Below are 9,553 nucleotides of genomic sequence, written 5' to 3'. Positions count from 1 at the left end.
GAAAACCTCCTTCCATCAACAAGGGCATTGAAGATGAAACGTGGCTGGGTCTTTCAGCATGACAATGATCCCAAACACACCGCCCGGGCAACGAAGGAGTGGCGTCGTAAGAAGCATTTCAAGGTCCTGGAGTGGCCTAGCCAGTCTCCAGATCTCAACCTCATAGAAAATCTTTGGAGGGAGTTGAAAGTCCGTGCTGCCCAGCAACAGCCCCAAAACATCACTGCTCTAGAGGAGATCTGCATGGAGGAATGGGCCAAAATACCAGTAACAGTGTGCGAAAACCTTGTGAAGACTTACAGAAAACGTTTGACCTCTGTCATTGCCAACAAAGGGTATATGACAAAGTATTGAGAAACTTTTGTTATTGACCAAATACTTATTTTCCACCATAATTTGCAAATAAATTCATAAAAAATCCTACAATGTGATTTTCTGGATTTTTTTTCTTCTCATTTTGTCTGTCATAGTTGAAGTGTACCTATGATGAAAATTACAGGCCTCATCTTTTTAAGTGGGAGAACTTGCACAATTGGTGGCTGACTAAATACTTTTTTGCCCCACTGTATACACAAACGTATGTGGAAAACCCCTTCAAATTAATGGATTCGGCTATTTCAGCCACACACCTGACAGGTGTATAAAATCGAGCACACAGCCATGCAATCTCCATAGACAAACATTGGCAGTAGAATGGCATTACTGATGAGCTCAGTGACTTTCAACGTGGCACCGTCATAGAATACCACCTTTCCGACAAGTCAGTTCATTAAATTTCTGCCCTGCTAGAGCTGCCCCGGTCAACTGTAAGTGCTGTTATTATGAAGTGGAAACATTTAGGAGCAACAACGGCTCATCTGCAAAGTGGTAGTACAAACAAGCACACAAAACGGGACCGCTGAAGTGCATAACGAAAAATAAAAATTATTTTAAAATATACAAAAATATAAAAAATGTAAATTGTCTGTCCTCGGTTGCACCACTCACTACCAAGTTCCAAACTGCCTCTGGAAGCAACGTCTGCACAAGAACTGTTCGTCGGTAGCGTCATGAAATGGGTTTCCATTGCCGAACAGTTGCACACAAGCCTAAGATCACCATGCGTAATGCTAAGCGTTGGCTGGAGTGTTGTAAAGGAGGAAAAATGTTGGAGGAGAAATAATGGTCTGGGGATGTTGTTCGTGGTTCAGGCTAGGCCCCTTAGTTCCAGTGAAAGGAAATGTTAACGCTCCAGCATACAATGACATCCTGGACGATTCTATGCTTCCAACTTTGTGGCAACAGTTTGGGGAAGGCCCTTCCTGTTTCAGCATGGCAAAGTGAGGTCCGTACAGAAATGGTTTGTTGAGATCGGTGTGGAAGAATTTGACTGGACTGCATAGAGCCCTGACCTCAACCTCATCGAACACCTTTGGGATGAATTAGAGTTCCAACTGCGAGCCAGGCCTAATCGCCTGACCTCACTAATGCTCTTGTGGCTGAATGGAAGCAAGTCTCCGCAGCAATGTTCCATATCCAGTGGAAAGCCTTCCCAGAAGAGTGGAGGCTGTTATAGCAGAAAAGGGGGGGACCAGCTCCATTTTAAAGCCTTCCCAGAAGAGTGGAGGCTGCTATAGCAGAAAAGGGGGGGACCAGCTCCATATTAAAGCCTTCCCAGAAGAGTGGAGGCTGTTATAGCAGAAAAGGGGGGGACCAGCTCCATATTAAAGCCTTCCCAGAAGAGTGGAGGCTGTTATAGCAGAAAAGGGGGGGACCAACTCCATAACAATGCCCATGATTTTGGAAGGAGATGTTCGACGACATACTTTTGGCCATGTTGTGTACATTATACATACAGTGAGCATTAAACATGTGTAGATAGGCCACATGGTAGAACATGGGAACGACTGTCTTTCACACTTCTATCTGTGCAAACCTTTTCTCTTTTACTGTGAGATCCTGTCAGCGCCTTTTAGGGAATGTACATTTTGTCCTCACTCAATCACTCACTTTCCCTCTTTTTCTAAAAACATTCAGACACACACACACACACACATGCGATTGCAAGCGCGCACACACACCCTGTGTGTGTGTATTTTCACGCAAGTTTGTCCTGTGTGTTAGAGAGAGAATCGGAGAGAGAAATGAAGTGAGATAGAGGGAGAGAGAGGCAGAGTGAGAAATGAAGTGAGATAGAGCGAGAGACAACAGTGTTTGAATGTGAGAGACGGTGACCGAGAGAACACGAGAAAGAGAGGAGGCGAGAGGGAGTGATAGATAGGAAAGAGAGTCAGAGAGAGAGGCGTGGAGGTTATCAATAGAGAGCGTGAAGACAATAATGTAAACTGACACTTTAGAAACGCACTGCTTGTTGCCTTGGCGACAATCCTGGGTTGGAAGGGGGAGGGAGATCCCATGGGAGAAGGGTGAGGGGGGGGTGAGGAGGGGAGCGAGATACAGACTAAATTATGTTTGATTAGAAATTAAATCTGTGTATTTCAGAGTTCTACAGAACATAGTAGGATTACATTATATACTGTATACTGGTGCGGTTGAATGTACTAGTAAACACTAGCTGGGCTGGCCTTAGCAATATCACTATCCTTTCTGCAGGGAAATTCTGTTTGCCATTAAAGAGAAAACTACCCAGCTAACAATGGTAAGGAGAGAGAACATTGTTGTAATGTTACCCATAAGGTTGCTTAATTAATTAATTAGCTAAAACATGGTTGCCATGTCCTCAAACTATACGATATTAAAGTTCTATACACGTTTCATGGGATGTTGCAAAAACATTCATGTGTCTCGTGTTCTGAGGGTTCGGAGAATATTCAAACCCAGGCCACCAGCAACAATGTCAAACCCACTAACCAATGTCCCAATAAGGGGTATCTCTGGAGCATGTGCTTCTTGGGCCCTATGCTGAAGACACCCTAACCCCTCCTCCCTAGGCACAGATCTGAAACAACTTGATAGGTGTAAGGAATAGGGTGAATGGACTTGGACGTAAAATGTCAACTCTGTTAAAAGTACACTCATGAAAATGATTTATTGATCAAAGGGATTCAGCAGTATCCTTACAACCGGTAATTATTATACCACGCCAACAACTATGCAGAAAGACCATCAATTGCTGAAATGAGTAAATCAAATCAATGATGAGAGAAGAGTCAGCTTAACTAACACCAGACAAAGGACATGGACAAAGATGTGAGTGTTGTGAACCAACAGGTTGTAAGTTCAAATCCCAGACGAGGAGATGTTGAATAATAATTGCTGTATAAATGAACATGCACAATGTAACTGTGTCAAATCAGTGGCTTGATTTATTTATTTTTACACAAATGTTTTTGCAATGTTCCCATAAAACATGTCTTGAACATTAATATCTTATGTTCTGGGAACATGGCAAGAATGCTCTGTATATGTTTGGTGGGACATTGATGGAATATTCTCCTAACCAACAGAAAACTGGACACTAGAATATTTTTTGCAATGTTCCCATTAAACGTGTCTAGAACACAAATATGTTAAGTTCTGAGAACACGGTAACGTCATCTTTCGTAAGTTCTACAGAAAGTATTCAGACCCTTGACCTTTTCCACATTTGGTTAGGTTACAGCCTTTTTCTAAAATTGATTACATTGATTTTCCCCCCTCATCAATCTACACACAACACCACACAATGACAAAGCAAAAACAGGTTTTTAGAAATGTTTGCTAATTTATAAAAAATAAAAATATCACATCTACATTAAGTATTCAGACCCTTAACTCAGTACTTTGTTGAAGCACCTTTGGCAGCCATTACAGCCTCGAGTCTTCTTGAGTATGATGCTACAAGCTTGGCACAGCTGTATTTGGGGTGTTTCTCCCATTCTTCTCTGGAGATCATCTCAAGCTATGTCAGTTTGGATGGGGAGAGCTGCTGCACAGATTTTTTCAGGTCTCTCCAGAGATGTTCGATCGGGTTCAAGTCTGGGCTCTGGCTGGGCCACTCAAGGACATTCAGAGACTTGTCCTGAAGCCACTCCTCCGCTGTCTTGGCTGTGTGCTTAGGGTCGTTGTCCGGTTGGAAGGTGAACCTTCACCCTAGTCTGAGATACTGAGCGCTCTGGAGCAGGTTTTCATCAAGGATCTCTCTGTACTTTGCTCCATTCCTCTTTGCCTCGATCCTGACTAGTGTTCCAGTCCCTGCCACTGAAAAACATCCCCACAGCATGATGCTGCCACCACCATGCTTCACCGTAGGGATGGCGCCAGGTTTCCTTCTGACGTAATGCTTGGCGTTCAGGCCAAAAAGTTCAATCTTGGTTTCATCAGACCTGAGAATATTGTTTGTCATGGTCTGAGATTCCTTTAGGTGCCTTTTGGCAAACACCAAGCGAGTTGCCGTATGCCTTTTACTGAGGAGTAGCTTCCGTCTGGCCATTCTACCATAAAAGGTCTGATTGATAGAGTGCTGCAGAGATGGTTGTCCTTCTGGAAGGTTCTCCCATCTCGACAGAGGAACTCTAGAGCTCTGTCAGAGTGACCATTGGGTTATTGGTCACCTCCCTGACCAAGGCCCTTCTCCCCTGATTGCTCAGTTTGGCCAGCTCTAGGAAGAGTCTTGGTGGTTCCAAACTTCTTCCATTTAGGAATGATGGAGGCCACTGTGTTCTTGTGGACCTTCAATGCTGCAGACATTTCTTGGTACCCTTCCCCAGATCTGTGCCTCGACACAATCCTGTCTCTGAGCTCTACGGACAATTCCTTTTGCTTGGTTTTTGCTCTGTCATGCACTGTCAACTCTGGGACATTATATAGACAGGTGTGTGCCTTTCCAAATCATGTCCAGTCAATTGAATTTACCACAGGTGGACTCCAATCAAGTTGTAGAAACATCTCAAGGATGATCAATGGAAACATGATTCACCTGATCTCAATTTCGAGCCTCATAGAAAAGGGTCTGAAAACTTATGCAAATATTGAATTTCTGTTTTTTGTTTTTAATACATTTGCAAAAAACATCAAAAACCTGTTTATGCTTTGTCATTATCGGTTATTGTGTGTAAATTGATAAGGATGCCTTCAGAAAGTATTCACACCCCTTGACTTTCCCCACAATTGTTGTTTTACAGCCTGAATTTAAAATGGATTCAATTGAGATTTTGTGTCACTGGCCTACACACAATATCCCATCGTATCAAAGTGTAATTATGTTTTTAGAAATGTTTACAAATGAATAAAAAATGTAAAGCTGAAATGTCTTAAGTCACTAAGTATTCAACCCCTTTGTTATGGCTAGCCTAAATAAGTTCAGGAGTAAAATGTGCTTTAACAAGTCATAGAAGATGCATGGACTCACTCTGTGTGCAATAATAGTGTTTAACATAATTTTTTAAATGATTACCTCATCAGTAGAGCAGTGAATTCCAAACACAGATTTAACCACAAAGACCAGGGATGTTTTCCAATGCCTCGCAAAGATGGGCATCTATTGGTAGATGGGTAAAAAAAAAAAAAAGAAGCAGGCATTGAATATACGTTTGAGCATGGTGAGGTTACTATTTACACTTTGCATGGTGTATCAATACACCCAATCACTACAAAGATACAAGCATCCTTCGTAACTCAGTTGCCGGAGAGGAAGGAAACTGCTCAGGCCATGAGGCGAATGGTGACTTTAAAACAGTTTGAGTTTTTAATGACTGTGATGACAGAGTGAAAAGAAGAAAGCCTGTACATAATACAAATATTCCAAAAGATGCATCCTGTTTGCAACAAGAAACTAATGTAAAACTGCAAAAAAATGTGGTCATGAACTTAACTTTATGTCCTGAATACAATGCATCATGTTTGGGGCAAATCCAGCACGACACATCACTGAGTACCACTGAGTACCATTTTTTCAAGCACGGTGGTGGCTATTTTCATGTTATGGGTTTGCTTGTCATTGGTAAGGGCTAGGGAGTGCTTTAAGGATAAAAAAAGAAGCAAAGCACAAGCAAAATCCTAGGCGACATTGAATATTCTTGAGTGGCCTAGTTGCAGTTCTGTCTTCGGTTTTGACTTTGAAATTCTATGGTAAGTCTTGAAAATCGCTTGTCTAGCAATGATTAACAACCAACTTGACAGAGCTTGAAGAATTTAAAAAAAATAATAATGTGCAAATATTGTACAATCCAGGTGTGCAGAGCTCTAAGAGACTTACTCAGAAAGACTCACAGCTGTGTTCACTGCCAAAGGGGATTCTAACATGTTTTGATTCAGGGGTGTTAATTCACATGTCAATTAGCTATTTCTGTATTTCATTTACTATAAATACATACAAAATCTAAACATGTTTTCACTGTCATTATGGGGTATTGTGTCTAGATGGGTGGGAACAAACATATATTTAATCCATTTTGAATTCAGGCTGTAACACATTCAGGCTGTAACACAAAATGTGGAATAAGTCAATACTTTCTGAAGGCACTGTAAATAGAAATCATTTACGCTCAAATTGACAATCATTAAACAAAATCATAAGGATTCCTATCATTGTCATGCCTGCTCCCGCTCTCCCAATTTGGCACTCGAGGGCACTCGAGGGCGCCAGGATGCCCTGCATTACGCACTCCTGCCACCATCATTACGCACACCTGCCTTCCCTCGTCACTCGCATCAGCGAATTATTGGACTCACCTGGACTCAATCACCTGTTTTATTACCTCCCCTATATCTGTCTGTTCCCCAGCTCCGTTCCCTGCTTCTGCATTAATTTTCTTCTGTCTGTATATTACTCGGTTATGACACTGTTCCTGTCCTGTTCCATGTCTGTTCCAATTAAATGTTGACTCCCTGTACCTGCTTCTCTACTCCAGCGTTGGTCCTTACAATCAGCCTAATCGAGCTGTAAATTATATTTCACATTCCAGTGTTCGAACTTGCAAACAAGGCTGCATGGGATTTCTCCTAATGCGACTCCATGCAGCCAATGGCAATGTCCACTTTAGGTATTATGCCTTGATTTGACAGATCTAACGCAGTTCCACTTCCCACACTCCCAAAACAACCGCTCTGCGGATGCCGGCTAAAGTGGATCTGACTGCATAGATGCAACCAATGACTGTGCTGTGTAGGGCTATGGTGGCAGTTAAGGAGCAGAGGCAAAGACTTCCCCGAAAATCTTTTTTGATTAGGCCTAATGCATTTTTTTGGACTCTCTTGCACTATGCTCTGGTCGAGAAGGAGAGCAAGAAGATGAGGAGGATTGGAGGTCAACTTTGATAGCTTGCTACTACTACAATTGATTTTATTAAAAACAATATGTTTCTTGACCATGATATATTTATCAGTCATTGACCTCACAAAAAGCCAGATTCGAGTAACTGACATTGTGGTGCTAAAACTTGATGCAGCTGTCGAGGCACAATCAATCAGAAATGGACAGCTCGTGGTGCTGAAAGTAGCCAAAATCAAGTAGGCATAATTTTAACCCTCTATGTTAATTAGACTTTACTAAACAACAAGAGGGCTTTGTGTTGGAGACTATTTCTTCCTATTTAAAAAATAAAAGGTAGTCCTACCTGTTTGACAGCTATAGGCTACTATATCCATAGATTTGTCAGTAAATTCCTCTACCCAACGTGCACTCTTTAAATAGCCTACCTCTGTGCCAGTGAAGGGCTGTTAAGTTAAAACCAAGACTCAAATTGAAGGGGTACCCAGTGGGCAAAACCTGGTCGAAAAGATGTCAGTATGACATCTTTTTATGACATCTTATTTTGGTCGCAAACTGTATTTTTACTGACTACAATATGACATATATTTCTGTCCAATACATGACCAGTGGGTAAAACTTGAAAGTTCTGTCTTATTCTGGTCGCAAACTGGTTGAAAAAGGACGTATTTTTTCTTTTCACCGAACAGAATTTAACGTATTTTTCTTACTGCCATGATTCTGACCACTATATTATGTAGCCTACTTGTCATACCAGCATAACCTGGTAATGACCTTTTTATTAAAGAAAATGGCAAAAAGAACAGGCCTACCCCCTTATTAGCATTAGATTTTAATAGAAAAAAGCTGTAAATTACCCGGGAAAGACGTGACTCTGAAGCATATGGGAATATCATTGTTTCATGTCTTTGACATTCAGAGGCTGAGCTACAACCTTCCATAGCCGAGGAGACAAAAAAAAGGCCTTTGCTTGGAAAGTAATCAAATTCTGTCATTATCAATTGATTAAGGTATTAACTTTCTGTACAATAGAAGATGTTTAAACCCAGACAGCTTTTAAGGAAAACACTTGTGACCTGGGGTTAAGCCATGGAAGAAGAGTAAGCCTGCAGCTGTTAAAGCTACATTTTTCTGTGTCAGTAGGCCTACTCTGTCTGAGGTGGATAGGCAGGCCTAACTTTTGAAAGTACCATGCTCAGATTCCCAATGATGTCTCAGATGTAATTATTTGCAAACAGTTTCGTTGCAAACAAGACACTGATTTGGAGTTGGACCAATATGATAAGATGAACACATAGGCCTATCTCTCTATCCATTCTTAGCTTGTAATTTCGGTCATTTGTGTGGTATTAAAAAAGACTCTGCTAATATTTAATATCGGACCTTCATATATGATGATACATTCATGCAATGCCTTTACTATGACGAAGATCTTTCCACCACTACTCTTATCCACGGTGGTCTGCGAACCTACAACCTTCTGCGCTTTCACAGCGCTGTCGAAATTCCTGCATTTCTGTGGATGAAGAAGCGTTTATAAAATTGCGTATCTAAGACTCTGGTCTGTCCAAGAAGTGAGGGTAAACAAAAAGTATTTGGTTGTAATGTTGCAATATTTTATATCAAGTGTGGCAACCATCTTCCAGCTTTTGTTCCAGCCCAAGTCTAACTACATTGTAGCCTAAACATCAGCTGCTCGACAGGATCTTGATAAGCAGACTTGGGTATTTCAGGGTTGAACACCCAGGAGTCTGAACACCCAGGAGCTCTCCAGATGGAGGTTTGACCACATGTTGACAACATGTGACTAAGATGGTCGGCCTACATGGGATCAGGCACAGCAGCCTTCCAGTGTTAATAATGCTTACTTTTTCATATAGGCTGTAATAATAGTGAATAGGGAATAATCAGAGGTGTCTGTAGCTTAATGTCATTTGTGAATTTCGGTAAACATAGTCTAATGTCTAAAAAGACAGCTCCTGCACTTCTTTCATCCAATGTCAAGCACTGGGCATATTTTTTTGTATCATGTTTGACATTGGATTTTCCACTAGCGGAACCCCTCGACAACATCCGCTGAAAAGGCAAAGCCCGAAATGTAAATATATTTTTTATAAATATTTAACTTTCATACATTCACAAGTGCAATACACCAAATTAAAGCTTAACTTCTTGATAATCTACCCACCATGTCTGATTTCAAAAAGGCTTTACAGCGAAAGCACACCATATGATTATGTTAGGTCACAAAAACACATACAGCCATTTTCCAGCCAAAGAGAGGAGTCACAAAAAGCAGAAATCGATAAATACTAACCTTTGATGATCTTCATCAGATGGCACTCATAGGACTTCATGTTACAC

Source organism: Oncorhynchus mykiss, chromosome 5 (genome assembly GCF_057628025.1).
Source record: "Oncorhynchus mykiss isolate SJ-2025 chromosome 5, ASM5762802v1, whole genome shotgun sequence".
Lineage (NCBI taxonomy): Eukaryota > Metazoa > Chordata > Actinopteri > Salmoniformes > Salmonidae > Oncorhynchus > Oncorhynchus mykiss.
The sequence above is the reverse complement of the archived record's forward strand: the minus strand, read 5'-3'. Positions refer to the sequence as shown.